The sequence below is a fragment of the Pinus tabuliformis genome, chromosome 9 (genome assembly GCF_031772625.1).
Source record: "Pinus tabuliformis cultivar Carrire ecotype Pingquan chromosome 9, CPIR1, whole genome shotgun sequence".
Classification (NCBI taxonomy): Eukaryota; Viridiplantae; Streptophyta; class Pinopsida; order Pinales; family Pinaceae; genus Pinus; species Pinus tabuliformis.
Window position 1 is genome coordinate 1278732878 of NC_142307.1, and position 19367 is coordinate 1278752244.

General features: G+C 39.2%; 1 protein-coding gene across 6 annotated transcripts in view; it reads left to right on the forward strand.

Moving 5' to 3' along the window:
• The window catches only part of TGH (SWAP (Suppressor-of-White-APricot)/surp domain-containing protein), a 302427-nt gene that overhangs the window by 149220 nt on the left and 133840 nt on the right, over nucleotides 1-19367 (forward strand). The gene's annotated exons all lie outside the window — the stretch shown is intronic.

A 19367-nucleotide genomic window follows, 5' to 3' on the forward strand; every position in this document is an offset into this window, starting at 1 on the left:
GAGTAAGGAAAGAGAATTTGTTTGCTTGGAGGACCTTAGTGGCATGATATCATTCTTTGTTATGGGAAGTGGAAATTTGAATGGCTCCGGACATTAGAGTTTTTGAAACTGTAGATTTTTCCATTGGGTGGTGGTGGGATTGGTCATGAATGTTATGTTAAATTAATTAATATTTGTAATAATTAGTTAAATTAGGCAAAAGGGCATAATCTGTGACAGATCATGACCATTCACCAAGAGGCACCGAGGCAGTATAAAACCAATTGTAACGACATCTATTCATTAATAATATATATCAATCATTTTTCTGTTAAACGCTTGGGTTTTTCTGCGCCATTTGGTATTAGAGCTTCGGTGTTTCGGTGCTTCAGACCCCTGCTCCGCTTTTGTCACTCTGTTCCCGCTCCGTTTGTTCCCCGACCCCTTCCACGCTGCTCTCCCCGTCATTTTTTCACCACTGTGTCCCTCCGCGTCTCTCGTTGCCTCCCTGTCTGCGCCCATCCTGCCGCATCTTCTGTTGTCTTCCCCGCTCTTTGTGTGCCATCCATCCTCCTCTAGTCCGCAGCTACCGTTGTCACTATCCGCTGCAATGATTCCTGAATTTGCTATTCCATTCTGCATCAACACCCCTCTTGTTTGTTGTTTGCCATCACTCCGCCTCATTCTCATTTCCGCCCCGTGCCTCACCGCTCATCAGCCACACTTGTTCCCCGACCAATCCTACTCCCCACATCAGCTGTTGTCTTCTTCCCTCATTTACCATTTCGTAAACCAACATACCTTCGACAAATGCTCCCGTTTAACACAATCTAGCTCGTTAATTCCACATTTCCGCTCCTTTCCACTCCCGTTTAATAAGTCATAGGGTATATAATAATATAGTTATATAATTAAGTCATATAATAATATAGTTATATAACTTATTATTATGATTATAAAAAACTAACTATATGTTATAAAAATGTTTTCATTATATAATTAAATTAATTAATTATTTAAAAAAAAACTATTTTTATGTTATAAAAATAATTTCATTATATAATTAAATTTATTAATTTAATTTAATTATATAAAAAAACAATTTATTAAAAAAAAATTCAATTTAAAAAAAAATTAGGATCACGTTAAGAAAAAGAGTTAAGATAGATAGATATAATCCACCTCAGACCCGCTCAATGACTTCATCAATTGTTGAATTGAGGCTTCTGTGATCCATATCAAATTTTTGAGAGATTCTTCGGCGTAAATCACATGAAATTTCATTTGTCGACGCGTTTCGAACCAACCAGTGTGGTTCATCATCAGGACAAGTTGAAGAATCAGATCTAGCTTTGCATATTAAATACTCAGAGCAGAACATCCAACGGCTATCACATGAAATTTCATTTGTCGACGTGTTTCGAACCAACCAGTGTGGTTCATCATCAGGACAAGTTGAAGGATCAGATCTAGCTTTGCATATTAAATACTCAGAGCAGAACATCCAAGCCAAAAATATCCATTTGTTTTCAATTTTTTTAATATCTAAAGCATCTACAACATAAAATAAATACATTGACACATAAATATGATAAAAGAACTAATATCTAAGATGTGTAATATCATTTCTAATGCTACATCACACATAATAATGAATTATGTCCTGAATAGTAAGTCCTGACTCGAGTCCCAACTTAGCCTCAAAATATGTACAAAAAATATAATAATGTATCTCATATCATGAGTCATAATGTCATATACAATGAAATGAACCAAATAACTAATACTACTGATTTCCTCTGCCCCTCTTGCGAGAAAATGCGATAGATTTCCTTTTCCCTCTAGATGTAGATACCGATGGAGTTGGTAGTGGACTTTGCTGTGCTCTAGAAGCTGCAGAACTAGGAGCTACAGGAGGTAGACCACGTCCTCTACTGGTGGCAAGGGTAGCCTGGGTAGGTGGAGTCACCTTCTCCTCCTATTGCTCCTCCTCCTCCTCCTCTATGCCTTTCACTACCTCCTGCTCTAACCAATCATCGACAGACTCCATGAGAGGCCATTCGGCCTCAACTGTCCATGCAACAGTGGTGTCAATCCCATCCAATGAGATGGCCTCCATATCAGGTATCCTCTCAAGTTGCCTCACCCACAATCGAAGATTGTAGTACACATAGACCATGTCATTAAGTCACTGGGACTCCAACCTGTACAAAGATCATAAAATAATAATTAAAAAAAATATATTATTTAATGAATTCGAAAAATTAATTTGAAATTTGGAATATTTTAAGTTTTAAGTTTAACCTGTTACGCTTCTTGTTATGTATTTTTTCAAATACACTCCAGTTGCGCTCGCATCTTGAGGAGCTACATGTTTGGCTGAGGATTTGAATGGCAAGCTTTCGCAGATGGGGTACTCTGGCACCATAGCGAGTCCACCATGCATCTACAACAAAATTACAAATAAGATAAACATAAGAAAAAAATGAAATTTGAAAGTTGAAGCAAAGTATGAAGTTATGAACTTGAAGAGACAATGAAATTTGAAACAAACTAAAAAATACCTGGCATTTTAGTCTTCCTATCAACCACAACCATCTCAAAGCTAAATGTGCCACTTGCCATTCTGTATATCTCTATTTCTTTGGAGATTTCTGCACGTTCTGCTGGAGATTGCACCATCCTCTGAACACAGGTTAAGAATCCATCCATGATCTCAACATCAAATAAGAACCCACATGGGTAAGAAAATGCGGGGTTCGGGTAGATCCCTGCAGCATGAATTGGACGATGGAGTGTATTGTTCCATCATTCATCAATCACTTCCCATAGGAGGAGTTGTTTCTGAAACCCCTCATCTCCCTTATCATCATAGTAGGCTCGAATGGATTCTTTGGCCCTGTCCATGGCCTCACACAAATAGCCCATTGCGGGATTCTCACAATCAACTAATCGAAGAACTTTTACCAAAGGTTCAGTAACGCTGCACACCTCTTGCACTACCGCCCAAAAGTTTTCCTTGTATGAAACTAATTTGCATATGGCCTCTCCCTCTGGTTTGCAGCTAAATGTCAAAGCACGCCACTCATCTGAAAGAAACATTCTCTTTGCATCCCACATAGAATTCAAGAGGGATTGACGAGATATGAAACTGGTGGCAAACTGTGTAATGGCGGGGTGCACCAACTCCTTGTTGTTGGTGAATTTTCTCATCAAGCTATAAGCACAGATGCATGATTATATATAAATTTTGTAATTCTTTTTGATAAGTCAACAATATCTTTGACAAAAGAAAATTTTCCCATGTCCTTCAACATCAAATCAATACAATGTGCAGCACAAGGTGTCCAAAATAAAGTAGGATGCCTCTCCATAAGCATCGATGCCTCTCCATAAGCATCTTGCCAGCAACATAATTTGCAGCATTGTCCATTATGGCTTGGACAACATGTTCTGCACCCATCTCCAAAATAAACACATATAGCAAATCACATAATAATTTTGCATCTTTGATATGTGAAGATGCATCAACATATTTCATAAACATTTTCCCCTTGGGAGAATTAACCAAGAAGTTTATAGGGATTCTCCCCTTTTGGTCGGTCCAACCATCTAACATCACAGTGCATCCTGTTTGTGCCCATGATGCCCTAAACTCCTCCAATTGTTTGGTGCAGTCAACCTTTTCATCTTGAAGAATGCAGTCTCTAAAGTCATCATAAGAAGGGATTTTGTACCCTGGGCCAACAATTGCAATAGCATCAACAACAGGCTGGAAAAATGGATTATTCCTTGCAACGCTGAAAGGAATATCACTCCAAAGGAGAAACTTGCCCAACAACTTGTCAGCTTGTTCTTTCTCTTTTTTTTAAGCATTGAAGTGATAGATGGTTGTGAACGAGCCGCGGTTTTAGGAACAAAAAATGATGAGGTAGCTACAGGGTTGGTTGTAGACATTGATGCTGAAGTAGAACTAGTGCCACTTCCATATTCACATTCTAACACACTCCCTGCTAGTTGCTTCTTCAGATCTGCTTTGATCACTTTGTCTTGCTCTAATTCTTCCAATGATCTCATGGCTCTTCAGATGATTTTTGCATTTGTATTGGTGCAAGGCCCTACATCACGTCCAGGGATTTGTACAAGGTGATACTTCAATCTATAAACCCCCCTGACATATGCTGCCCACACAACTTGCAAGACAAGTTTATTCAATCAAGCCCTCCATCAGGTTCACCAAATTCCCATAGAGGGTCTAATTTCCTTGGCATGTTTGTAACTTGGTTGAACTCTTGAGTTTTAATATAAGATGAAGTTTGAAGTTGAACCTATAGCACAATAAGAATTGCAAGTTAAAAAAAAAAAATTACATACATGATACAACACATTGAATTTTTGACAAACAAAAAAAAAACCTCAACTAAATCCAACAATAAAAGAAAAAATGCACATTCAAACCCAATAAAAAATGATGCAAAAAATAAAGCACAAGAAAAAATTAAACTAATAAATCTAACAATCAAGTTTTTGCATTTTTGACCAAAATGAACCCTCTCCACTCTATGCAACAAAAATGAAGAAAAACACTATCAAATCCACTCAAAAAGCATTGATAATCAATGGGTTATAGAAACCCAAGCAAAAACAAGAAAAAACCAAAACAAAATGCCCAAATTTGGTGCCCATACCTGGAAACTATGGTTTGCCAAAGAAATTTGGTTCAAACACGAAGTTCTCTTGCTTGGGATGCTAAAATCTCCCGTTTGTCTCCTCCTTTGCTCTAGTAGACGCCTTCCTCTCCTTCTCGGCTCTCAAACAGTCTGCTGTTTGCTAAAAATGAGAAATAAACTCATCAATTTGCTTATAAAATGTGCTGTCCCGAAGGGTCATGATTTTTCCCGTTCGAATTGCGATTTTTTGGAGAAAATCCTGATTTTTTCAGCGGTTTTTTCGAAAATAAAAAACTTTGTAAAAATCGGGTGATAATATTGGCTGAGTCAAAAAATCGCGATTTTCGCAACACTGGGTAGACCATTCAGTTAAGGTGGATCAAGCTATGGTGATGTTGGGTTGTATTTGTACCAGCCTGAAGATTACACCCGATCAAATGCTCTAGAATAATGAGGCTACTCAACATCTCAATTCTTTTGATTCGTCAAAATCATCAGACACACATGAGAAACCCAAGTCTCCGCAGACATCTTCCATGCTTAATCAAGAAAATAGAAACACGAATTTTCAAAATAAGTAGTTGTGGAATCCATACACCAATATGTCATTTTCAAATCAATACTCCTTTTTCGCTCTGCCGATAGCGACATATCAACGAAATGCAAAAATCGAGCTAGCCAAATTCGATGATAACGAAAAATGCAACGTTGCTTGGCTCAATAAAGCAGAATAATATTTCGAGATTTACGATATTGACAATGGTGACGAAAAGATCGTGCATTCTTCCACGAAAATGGAAGGGGAAGCATATAATTGGTATATGTGGTGGAAGAAGACGACACTTGCTATTAGTTGGAGGAAATTTAAGGATGCATTCTTTAAAAGGTTTCCAAGGTGTCAAGGAAGAAGAGTTCTTCTCAACACTTACTAGATTGCGACAAACAGGAGATGCGGATGAATACACTCGAGAATGGAAGACTTTAGCAACACGAGTACCTGGATTATTAGCAACTCGTCTCATTCAATCGTACACCTCGGGACTTAAACCCCGTCTACAAGCAAAACTTGAGCTTCATGACATTACATTGATAGAAGTAGCAAAACAAAAAGCAAAAGCTGCTGAAAAGAAATTTGAAAAGATGTTGTGGTCAAAGGCTGAAAGAATATATTCGAGACGAAGATTTCCCTAGTCTGCGAACATGGATAACACAAAATATGTTCCACCACATCTTCGTGAAGGAGAAAAAACTAACATAAATGCAAAGGATGAAAGAGGGCAAATGCAAACATTGTGGTGAAAAATGGGTTCTTAAACATAGGTTTGCTAAAGGAAAAGAGACCAAGAACCTATATAAATGTGAAGCAACTAATGATTCAGAGAATGATGAATCAGACATAGAAGAAATCGAAGATGCCCCAGAATTCTCTCCAGAACTATATGATGAGAGCATTCCGGAAGTATCATTATCGACTATGACAGGTATATCACAACCCCAAACATTAAAATTAAAAGGACATATCAAGAAGAACAATGTAATGGTTCTCATCTATACTGGTAGCACCCACAATTTTTTGGACTCAACCATGGCGAAAAGACTCAACATTTTCACATTTCCAATACCCAACATGAAGGTTATGGTAGCTGACGGTAAGAAAATTGAAAAAGTAGGGAAATGTCATAAAGTCAAATTGCAAATTCAAGACTTTAATTTAGAATCTCCATTCAACACGGTACCATTAGGAGGAGTGTGTTGATTTTTGGTAGCATCGGAGTGTGTTGATTTCAGAGGGGGAGTTGTAGGGTGGAGGAAGAGGAGGGCATCAGTAGCAAGTAGTGACTAAGGAGGAGGTGACTCAGGAACAGTGGGAGACAGTGCATAGAGAGACGTAATCTAGAGGAGAGATGTAGAAGTTATGCAAGCTGACGCAGAGGGACACAGAGCCACTCAGAGACACGCTGGGCCACATAGAGTGACGTAGGGGTGACACAGAAGTGGGAGCAGCGTCTTCAAAGTGGCAGAAGGTCTCAAAGGGAAAGTCTCAGGTGTTTTCTTTTAGTTTCGATATAAAATCATTCCTTGTAAAAGCAATTGCTTTGAAGATTAATAAAGCCCTCATCTGCTGCACTGGTTTTCCCACATTGGGTTTTTCCGGGGGACAATTGTCCAAAAATAACTGTGTTGATGTGATTGGTTCTTGTGCATGTATTTTTCTTTGGGTAATTGTGTGATAACTGCAATAGAGTTTATTTTAATATTTGTTAAAGGGATTTCGTAAATAACTTAGCGAATAATAAGTAGGTGAAATAAAACAGTTGTTGTAGTAGTAGAATTTCAGTTTAGAAATTTTCACATGGTATCATAATAGAGATCCGACAACAGGAGAGGAAAATTGATTATGGGTCAAGAGCATGATGCATAGGAATCCATTTAAGGGGATTCGCGCAGATTTCCAGAAGAATGCACAAGGGACGTAAATTACGATTATTCTATGTTAGGTTCTAGATTGGAAGAAGAAGTCGCTTGCTTAGCAAGCTCTGCCTCCTCGGGGGTTTGGTATATAGACAGTGGAGCTTTTTGGCATATGACAGGAATACAAGAATGTTTTTCAGATTACCGGGAAGAAAGAATGAATTTTCAGATCACCATGGGGAATAAGGCAAAGTGTACTGTAGTAGGAAGAGGTACTATAGTTTTTCAAACTGAAGCAGGAGAGTGGCTTCGAGCAAGCAATGTGCCAGGATTGGGGATGAACTTACTTTCCGTATCTCAACTTCAAAACAAGGGCTATGACATTTTCTTTATTAAGGAGAAAGTATACGTAAAACCCCCGAGTTGGAAAAAGAAGGCCCAGATTGGAATCAGAAGTAACAGGTTGTACATGTTGCAGCTAGAATCACCAATGACACTGATAGGAAGTAATGGAGACAAATATTTGAATGAACTATGGCACAGGAGGATGGGACACTTACACCATGGGGCTTTGAGAATTCTTAGGAAAACAGTATTAGGAGTTCCAGATCTTAGTACTGAACGAGATGATGTATGCAGGGGTGCACTCTGGGCAAGTATGCCAAAGCAACGTTTTTCAGAAGTAACAATAGGGCTAAGAGTGTGCTAGGATTGATACACTTAGACATCTACGGACTGATGTCCACAAAAGCTCTTAGTGGTGCCGAATACTTCGTCACCTTCATTGATGACCATTCCAGGAAGACTTGGATCTACTTTCTGAAAACCAAGGATGAGGTTTTTGATCGATTCAAAGAGTTCAAGGCTTTAGTGGAGAATCTGACAGGAAAGAAGATAAAAATGCTGCGCTCAGACAATGGTGGAGAGTATGTTGACAAGGACTTCACTGATTTTTGTGCTAAGGAAGGCATCAGAAGAGAGTGGACAACTCCCTATAATCCGAAGCAAAATGGAGTAGCAGAAAGGAAAAACAAGACTATAGTGGAAGCAACTAAGGCAATGCTGTATGAGCAAGATATGCCTAATTTCCTGTGGGCAGAAGCATGCAACACAACAGTTTATGTCCAGAACAAGACTCCTCATAGGGAATTTGGCAAAATCACTCCAGATAAAGTCTTCACCGGGAAGACACCTGAAGTCAGTCATTTCAGGATATTTGGTAGTTTAGCGTATTGTTGTATATTCGAGGAGAAGAGGAAGAAATTAGATCAAACTACTGAGAAAGGATATCTTGTGGGATATAGTGAGAATGCTAAGGCATATAGAGTCTATCTTCCAGGGAGTAGGAAGGTAGTAGCTTGGTAGGATGTAAAGTTCATGAATGATAGAGCTTTCAGGAAATCCCGAGAAATGCCTTCCGAGGAGTAGTCGAAAGACGAGCCGTTGGTCAAACCACTTCAACCAGCGGAAACTAGTACCAGAAATTCTCCTGAAGATAAAGCTTCAAAACAGGAGGAATCTCAGGAAGAGGAAGAGCTGATAGATGTGCCTACTACCAATGGAAAAACAAGCCGGGAACTCTGACTGACTCTACCGGATGCAAAAGACTTCATTGTTGCACCCATGAATAGTAAAAGGTAGCGAAGACAGCCAGATAGATACTAGGCCTTAGTAGCTAAGGTTGGGGAACCTTCTAGTTTTCAGGAGGCCGTTCAGCATCAAGTATGGGTGGCATGCTATGGCGGAGGAATACAACTCGATAATGGTCAATGATGTCTAGGAAGTGGTACCTAGGCCTCAGGACATAGCTGTGGTAGGTTCGAGATGGATCTACAAGGTCAAATATGCTGCAGACGATAGTGTGGAGAAATACAAAGCTAGGTTTGTGGCTAAGGGGTATGCTCAGAAGGAAGGGATAGACAACGAAAAAACCTTCGCCATAGTAGCTAGGTATACTTCTATTAGAATCGTGATATCTCTTGCAGCACAGATGGGATGGGAGATTCATCAGATGGATGTCAAGACGACATTCTTGAACGGGGTAATAGAAGAGGAAGTATACATTGAACAACCAGAAAGTTTTGAGACACATGAGACGAAATCTCATGTATGTACATTAAAGAAAGCCTTGTATGGGCTTAAACAGGCATCTAGGGCATGTACGGTCAAATTGATGGTTACTTGCAGAATATGGGGTTCGTCAAGAGTGACGCAGACCCTAATCTCTACTATCTGGTCGTAGAGAATGAGCCTCTAATCCTAGTGTTATATGTGGATGATATCTTCCTGATAGGATCATCTAGGCTCATCAAAGATTGCAAGAAGAACCTAACCATAGAATTCAACATGAAGGATTTGGGATAGATGCATTATTTCCTGGGGTTGGAAGTTTGGCAGCAGAAGGGTGAGATCTTCCTTGGACAAGGGAGATATGCTACAAAAATATTGAAGAGATTCAGGATGCAGGACTGTAGACCTATGGCTACTCCAATGATCACCAATTGGAAGAAGATTGATGTATCAGAAGATAAAGACGTTGATACCACCTTGTACATGCAGCTTATAAGGTCCTTGATGTATCTAGTCAATACTAGGCCAGACATTTGTTACGCTGTCAACACCCTCAATCAGTTCATGGTGGAACCTAAGAGGGCACACTGGGCAACAACCAAACATGTTCTCAGGTATATACAAGGAACAGTCGAGCATGGACTATTGTACACCAGAGGCAATGACATCAAGCTGAGTGGGTTCACTGACACAGATTGGGCTGGAAGTTCAGTAGATCGGGAAAGTGCAACTGGGTACTATTTCAACATTGGATCAAGAATGACCTCCTAGAGTAGTAGGAAACAAAAATCTGTGGCTCTGTGCTCTGCTGAAGCAGAATATATGGCAGCTAGCACAACTTCGTGCGATGCCATATGGCTTAGGAAATTGCTTGTGAATCTATTCAAGAGAAGGATGGAAGCGACCAGGATCATGTGTGATAATCAGAGTTGCATCAAGCTCTCTGAGAATCTAGTATTTCATGATCGGTCGAAGCACATTTATATCATGTGTCACTTTGTCAGAGACTATATCCAACGAGGAGTAGTACAGTTGAGATACACTCCTACAGGAGAACATGTGGCAAACATCCTCACCAAGGCTCTGGGAAGAACAAAGTTCGTTTATTTCAAGGAGAAGATGGGGATGGTAAAGAATCCATTTCAATAGCAGAAATGGATAAGTGTCAGGAGTTGCAGTGCAACAGTTAGTAGTGGCAGTGTTATGGGCAGCATGATGCAGCATGTTGAGAGGGAGATGCAGTACAAGTGCAGTAGTGACAGTGGCAGTGTCATGGGCAACAGTACAGGAAGCAACAGTGCAGGGGATGTGAGGCAGTAGGTCAAGCATCAACATAGGTACTGATGCGGAAGATCAGTGTGATGTTTCTATAGTGAAGCATTACTAGAGCACATTCCTCGCTAAGAGGGAGTATTGATTTTTGGTAGCATCGGATGTGCTCTAGCCATGAAAATTAGTGGAGAGGCTAAAGCACATGAGATCTCCAAGAACCAAAAATCGTTTGGGGAAATTCCACCCAGATGGAGATATATTAAAATAATTAATATTTTTAATGGGATTCCTAAGTCTAAACTTAGGAAAATTAAAATTATTAATGTGTATTAATATAAAATGGGTGAGAAAGTTATAAATGACGAGGATCAAGTCTATTTTAATCTTAGCCGTTGATTAGGGACTTAATCTCTGCTGTTGATTCGTCAACAGGAAAAGTATAAGAGAAGGCTTGAGGATCATTTGGAGACACACTGGAAGATACTCAGTATCTCAAGGAAAATCAATCTCAAGTAGAGGAGATCAATTTCAGAGGGAGAGTTGCAGGGTGGAGGAAGAGGAGGGCATTAGCAGCAGGTAATGACTGAGGAGGAGGTGACGCAGGGACAGTGGGAGACACAGTCCAGAGGAGAGACGCAGAGATTACGCAGGCTGACGTAGAGGGATGCAGAGCTACGCTGGGCCACGCAGAGTGACGCAGGGGTGACACAAAAGTGGGAGCAAGGTCTCCAAAGTGTCAGAAGGTCTCAAAGGGAAAGTCTTAGGTGTTTTCTTTCAGTTTCTCTATAAAATCATTCATTGTAAAAGCAATTGTTGTTGAAGATTAATAAAGGCCTCATTTGCTGCACCAGTTTTCCCACATTGGGTTTTTCTAGGGAAAATTCTCCAAAAATAACTGTGTTGATGTGATTGGTTCTTGTGCATGTATTTTTCTCTGGGTAATTGTACTGCAGTAGAATTTATTTTAATGTTTGTTGAAGGGATTTCGTGAATAACTTATTGAGAATAATAAGTAGGTGAAATAAATCAGTTGTTGCAGTAGTAGAATTTCAATTTAGAAATTTTCATAAAGTGGATGTGGTCTTAGGTATCCAATAGTTACAAACCCTCAGTACTTACTCTATCAATCATCAAAAGCAATTTATAAAATTTAAATGGGAAGGGCAGAAATACAAATAATATGGGTTGCAAGCACCTGAGAATCAAATCGTATCATCATCCCAAATGATGAAAATGATTCGAAGAGGAGCACTAGCCTATGTAGTAAAATGTCACCAATTAGAAATGTTAACTTCAAAATTGATCAACGAAGAAGCACCAGAAGTACAAGAGCTAATTCAGAAGCATGAAAAAGTGTTCCAAGACTTGCCCATGAAAATGCCTCCTAATAGAGAAACTTAGCATACAACAAAAGTCAAAGCAGGATCAAATCCTGTCAACATCAAACCGTATCGATATCCACATCCTCAAAAAATGGAAATTGAGAGATTAATCCAAGATCTTTTAAAGTGTGGCATCATCTCAAAAAGTAAAAGTCTGTACGCTGCTCCAATTGTATTGGTGTGGAAGAAAGATGGATCGTTCAGGTTATGCATCGATTATCGAGGACTAAACAAAATAGCAATTAAAAACAAGTTCCCAATACCCTTCATCGATGAAATGTTGGATGAACTACATGGTGCTAAATATTTCTCGAAATTGGACTTAAGGTGAGGGTATTATCAAATCAGAATAAGGTTGGAAGACATACCAAAAATTGCGTTCCGAACACATGAAGGTCACTACGAATTTAAAGTAGTGCCTTTTGGGTTAACCAATGCACCAACAACATTCCAAGCTACTATGAACGGTTTATTCCGTCCATATCCAAGGAAGTTCGTGTTAGTGTTCTTTGATGACATTTTAATTTATAGTAAAACTTGGAAGGAGCACCTACAACATTTGGAGAAAGTTCTTACTTTATTGGAAGAGCATCTGCTCTATGCCAAGAAGACCAAATGCACCTTTGGGAAGGAAGAAGTAGAATATCTTAGACACAAAATATCCCATGAAGGAGTAAAAGTGGATCCTAATAAAATCAAGGCTATAAGGGAATGTCCCAAACCAGTTAATATCTCCAGGCTAAGATGATTCCTAGGATTAACCGAGTATTATTGAAGATTTATTAAAAATTATGCCCATATAACCGCACCCCTGTCAAACCTTTTAAGGAAGAACTCATTTCAATGGAATGATGAAGCAGAAAAGTGTTTTGAAGACTTGAAAGAAGTTATGTCTAATGCCCCTGTATTGGCAATTGCAAACTTCTCAAAACCATTTGTAATTGAATGTGATGCCTTGGGTTTTGACATAGGAGCAGTACTAATGCAGGATGGTCATCCAATCGCGTTTGAAAGCAGAAAACTCAATAAGCACGAACCTCTCAAGTCTACATACAACAAGGAAATGCTTGCTATTATGCATGCATTAGCCAAATGGAGACAATATCTCCTAGGAAGTAAGTTCTTAATACGAACAAATCATAATAATCTTCAGCATCTCCTCCAATAGAAAACGCTATCTAAAGAACAACAAAAATGGATAGAAAAATTCGCTACCTTTGACATTGATATATTACACAAGAAAGGGAAAGAAAACATAGTAGCTGATGCCTTGTCGAGGAAAGACGAAGAATCATCGTTACTCGCTGTGTCAATGGTTGTTCCCAAATGGCTTAATGAAATTTCAAGTGAATATGCAAAAAATCCAGAAACAAGTGCTATAACCAATAATCATCCTTATAATTCAAAAGTTGAATGGAAGAACGATACTCTATGGTACAAGGGAAGAATTTATCTGAATGTAGATTCCAAATTTAAAGCCAAGGTTCTCAAAGAGTCGCATGATTCACTGTCAGCCGGACATGTAGGATACTTTAAAACCTACTACAACGCACACTAGTCATTCTTTTGGAAGGGAATGAGCAATGATATTTAAAAATATGTAGCCGAATGCGATAAATGCCAGAGGAATAAAAATGAAAATATTATGACACCCGGACTACTTCATCCCTTAAACATTCCAAATCAGAAATGGGAGGAAATATCAATGGACTTTATTGAAGGTTTACCTGTGTCTAATGGTAAAGATAAAATTCTTGTAGTAGTCGACAGACTCACCAAGTATGCTCACTTTATTGCGATGAGGAAATCAGACTTAGCAAAACAAATCGCTGAAACATTTTGCAAAAATGTTTACAAATTACATGGATTTCCCAAGGTCATTGTGAGCAATAGAGATGCCAAATTTAAGGGTGATTTTGGAAGGAATTATTCAATCATATAGGAACCTACCTCAACATGAGTTGTGCTTACCACCCTCAAACAGATGGCCAAACAGAGGTTGTCAATAAATGTTTGGAAGCTTACCTACGTTGTTGCGCCACAAACAAACAAAATAATTGGGTTCAATGGTTACATCTCACTGAATGGTGGTACAATTCCACTTACCACCTAAGTCACCTGACACGGGGATTTGGGATTTGTAGGATTCAGGATTCCTGGTGTCGGATTTGGACACATTGACCCCCCGGAACAGGACATGTAGGATTCATTGTATATTATTTTATTAAATATATATATATATATATATATATATATATTAAAAATTAGATATTTCTTACACAAATTTTAATTAATGATACAAATTTATTGATTTCGAACATAGATCTTCATCTATAGCATGCATAGTACATACAAAATTCAAATACATTTGGAAGGAATTATTCAATCATATAGGAACCTACCTCAACATGAGTTGTGCTTACCACCCTCAAACAGATGGTCAAACAAAGGTTGTCAATAAATGTTTGGAAGCTTACCTACGTTGTTATGCCCCTACGTTGTTACGCCACAAACAAACAAAATAATTGGGTTCAATGGTTACATCTCGCTGAATGGTGGTACAATTCCACTTACCACCTAAGTCACCTGACACAAGGATTTGGGATTCGTAGGATTCGGGATTCGTGGTGTCGGATTTGGACACATCGACCCCTCGGAACAGGACATGTAGGATTCGTTGTATATTATTTTATTATTATTATATATATATATATATATATATATATATATATATATATATATACGAACAGGACATGTAGGATTCGTTGTATATTATTTTATTAAAAGTATATATATATATATATAAAAATTAGATATTTCTTACACAAATTTTAATTAATGATACAAATTTATTGATTTCAAACATAGATCTTCATCTATAGCATGCATAGTACATACAAAATTCAAATACATGTTAGTGGTATTGGTCACATAAATCATGATTCATAATTCATAACTGAAAGACAACTTACAACTACAAGATAGTAGATAAACACACTGACAACTGTAGTTTTCTCATTAAGTCATCAAATCAAAATGTGTTACATAGGTAGTGCTGGTGCAATGACAATGGCAAATAGAAATAGAAAATATAAAACAACTACAGGTATACAAGCCTCAAGGCATCAATCCTCATCATCAACATTAGAATTAGCATCAATATCCTCATCATCATGGTCCCCACTGCTCTCCTCTGCATCCTCCTCCTCCCCTGTATCCATAGTCGCCTCTGCATCTGCTAGTGTGGAGGATGACCCCTCTAAGTCATCAAATCTAACAGGCTCTAGCACTGGATCATTGAGATCCATGTTGGCCAATGCCAACTCAACACTGGTGTCTAGACCCATATCATCAGGGAAGACATCCCACATCTTTGTCTTTCCCCTCAACCACTCTTTCCTCTGCCTGTAAATAAGACGAAAGTTGGTGTGCACATACACCATTGTCTCTGCCCTGGACTGCTCAAGCCTGCTCTTCTTCACACTATACAAATTCCCATATGTGCTCCAATTCCTCTCGCAACAAGAGGATGAAGTCACTTGAGAGAGGAGCCTCATGGCTAACTGCTGAAGAGGAGGGCTTGTTGCCCCATGATTTGCCCACCAAGAATAGGGCGTCTTAGCCCCCTGTCTCTAATCACATCATAACCTCCAAATCGACCACTGCCAGTGGAAAACTCTGTAAAGGCATCCTCCACCTCAGCAAGCAATGCACTATCCTGAAAAATCCGCCTGAATGCCTCTTTCCTCCCCTGTGAGATTTCACCATCCATGTGAGGAGGGAATCTGCAGGAAGGTCCACCATTCAGCCACTCATGGCTGTAGTATTTGGGGTTCAATGAGTGAGCCAAACAATGTAAAGGTGTACAATTCTTGCCCCATCTGCTGACAAGAATATTATGTATAGTATCATAGAAGGCCTCTGGTGATGTCTCATACTCGGGGCACTCACTCTGTAGAATAATGCTCCTCACAGACTCAATCATGGAATCCCATCCCTCATAAACCTCTCCTAGGATGGCTTTGTCTGTATCTGCAAATCGAAGCAAAGAAATGATAGGGTCCATGATCCGAATAATTAGATCTACCCTCTCCCACCAAGCATCATCTAGCATTGTGTCCTTCACTCTTTTAGAGGCTACTTGATCTGTCTTTCTCCAAAAAGACCAAAACTCAGAAATAACCATGGCCCCAAGAGTGGCCTTGACCTCCCTCAACCTCTTCAACATCATGAATGAAGAGGCAAACCGTGTATCAGCAATCTTCAACAATGATAGATTGGTGTACTCCTTGTAGATAGTGAGGACATTTGTATGATTTTGCACAAAGTTACGGATATGTCTTGCATCCTCAATAATGCTTCCAATCCAGAGCACATCAGAAGCAATGGATTTCAGTGCTAAGTTCAATGCATGGACAATGCAAGGTGTCCAAAACACTTGTGGATATTTAGCTTCCACAATCATGCCAACAACCTTGCAAACAGGTGCATTATCTGTAATGATTTGCACACAATAATCAACTCCTACATTTTCAATAACTTTAATAAATAACTCACCAATAAATTGTGCATCCTTGTATTCGCCAAGTGTATCCACTGCTTTCATGAAAACTGGACCACTCAAGGAAGACACCATGAAGTTGATGATTGGGTGTCGTGCTGGATCTGTCCATCCATCAGAAACAATGCTAACCCCAGATGTTGGCCATGATGCTACAATAGTCTCAAGCATTTTTTGCACCTCTTTTTTTGCCTTTGTCAACAATGTGGTTCTCAGCTTCTCTGACCCAGGAAGCACATACCCTGCAGGAGCCCCTTGAGTTAGAGCTCGGCACATCTCAATAAATAGAGGTTAGCGTGCAACATTAAATGATATGAAGTTTTGATAGAAGAAGAAGGCAATGGTGAGATCAAGCTCTTCTTGTCTTTCTTTTTTGAAAATTTTGTCCATTGGACCAAGTGCTCTTCTTTTAGCTGTTTGTCCCCCAGTAGAAGTAGAACTGTCAAATGGAAATTTGGTGGTGGCTTTCCTCAAAAATGGAAGGGGGTCTTCATTCTTGGGTTTTCTTGATTTTGAAGCCACATGTTCCATACCAACATTGGACTCATTTTCCAATTCTTTTCTCCTTTGTAAAGAAACAACTTTACAAGCTCCAATCCCACAACCCGGTAAAGCCAACAAATGTGCTTTCACACGGTAATATGTGCTTTTGAAAGAAATGTGACAAAAGCTGCATTTCCATTGCACATTGCCTCCTCCCTTTCCCTTGGAGTTTGTCCCATCCTCTCTTGTGACATATTTCCACAATGGATATTTATCATTGTCTTTAGGTCCTCCTCTTCCCTCAACATTACTTGCAGCAGACTCTGATGATATTGGGGAGGAGGGGCATCTCCACCCATGACATTCTTGCCCTTCCTTTGCCCCCTAATTGTTGCCTTTGATTGAGCTATGAATACTGTAAATGAAATGAACAAAAAATGCACAAATTTGTAAACAAAAAATCATATACAAATTGCTGTAAGAAATGCAAAAAAATGGAGTTGAAATGCACTTACCTGGTGCTTGAATCTCCTTGCCGAATGCTCTACTCCCTTAACTCCTTGTTGCAAACCCTTCTCCACTTGCCAACAACTCACAAAACGCTTGCCAAATGAAAATATGCGTGGCTGTAATGACCAAATGTGGCATTTTCATACTCGCACAGGTCACTTTTTCTGCCTAACGAGTCCTGGAAAACAGGACATGATTGCCAAAATCGTGACACGCTGGGGGATTCGACATGTCAAAATAGGACACGACGTGTCATGGTTTTTGGACACGAATTTCGAGAAAATCGTGTCAGACACGACAGATTCGGATTCGTGGGGCCTATAGAACGAATCCGGTTACTTAGCTTACCACACATCAGCGAAAATGACTCCTTTTCAAGCTCTGTACGGTTACGAACCTACGAAATCGAAGGACTTTGCTATCATGGAGACAAAGCTGCCAACTGCTAAAAACGAGTTAGAAGAAACCCAAAAAGTCGTCCAAACTCTCAAAGAAAATCTAAATATTGCAAGGAATCGTATGAAGCAGCAAGCTGACCGAAATAGAACCGAGAGAGAATTTGAAGTTGGAGATTGGGTATTTGTTAAACTCCAACCGTACAAACAGTTATCCTTAAAACAAAAAGGAAAAAACAAATTAGCACCAAAGTTTTATGGGCCATACCAAATCAACAAAAAGATCAGTCAAGTAGCATACCGTTTAAACCTTCTTGATAAAAGTTGTGTCCACAACGTTTCCATGTATCTTGCCTTAAAAAAGCACTTGGTGAACATCAATTAGCACAAACAACACTTCCATCGTTAGATGACGAAGGAAGGGTCATTCTCGAACCAAAAGGCATCATCTCCATCAGGGAAAAGAAATTGCGATCTCGAGTAATCAAAGAATACCTAATCAAGTGGAAGGACTTACCAGAAGAAGAAGCTTCTTGGGAGACTGAAGTATTTCGTCAACAACATCTGTCGTTACGTATGCTTTGAGGACAAAGCATCTTTTCAGGAGTGGAGGCAATGTTATGTATCTTTCAGTCTGAGACTTTTTTCAATTATCTTGGTGTGAAGGGATTCGTCTGATTGATAGGTAAAGATTGTTGTTCTGTTTGTAACCTGTCATTAAGGTATAGAAAACAACAATCTAAAACTCTAAAACTGCCTTAACAAAGTGGAAACGATGCAGGAAATAAGTACTATGTTGGAGTCTGGAGACACGACCCAATGCAGATCTAAAGAAAAGACGCAGAAACTTATAACCATTGGTACTTCAAGCAATTTAAGTTGTTTTATGACTAAACACAATTTAAAAGTTGTTTTTAGTATTTTTTGGGTGTTTTATGCTTTCTAATTCACACAAGTCAACAAAAAAATATAGTTTCTCTCTTTTGTTGTGCTTCGTTTGCCTTGATTAAAGAAAATGAAATGTTTGGTGTTATAGGACTGTTTTGTTATAAAAGATTTGGAAATGAAAGGTGTCAACAATATGTTCTTTGTGACACGTTTGGATGTATCTGCCAATTTGGCCTACTAGTAAGGGAATTGATTTGGCGATGTCTCCAAGGTCTCTAGGGAGGGGGAATGGTCCCTGTTGCCACACAATCTAGCAGGGGTTCTAGGAGGGGTACCTAAGGGACAACTACTAGACCAAATGACAACAATGGGACAAAGACCCACTGTCACCTTAGTCAGTGTCCCTTGCTCTTTACGGACTGTCAACAATGGGAGGAGTCTCAGTATAGGGGAAATCACTTGAATGGTAGGATCAATGCCAAGGTATGATGTGATTTCCAAGGTCCATTCAAAGGAGAGGCTCAATATGAGGCTCACTTGCTTCAATGAAGCTTCATGGCTCTCCAAGAAAGAGTTAAAGAGAGAAAATCAAGACCTAGGGATTTGTGATGATATGAGAATTTAGATGCATCTAGAGTCAAGATCTCCAAGATAAAATAGGACCTCTCAACAAGCTCTTTGATGTAAACAATTTCTTCTATGATAAGTGCTGCTTAACTTGAGAGACCCAGGATGGTCCACATGA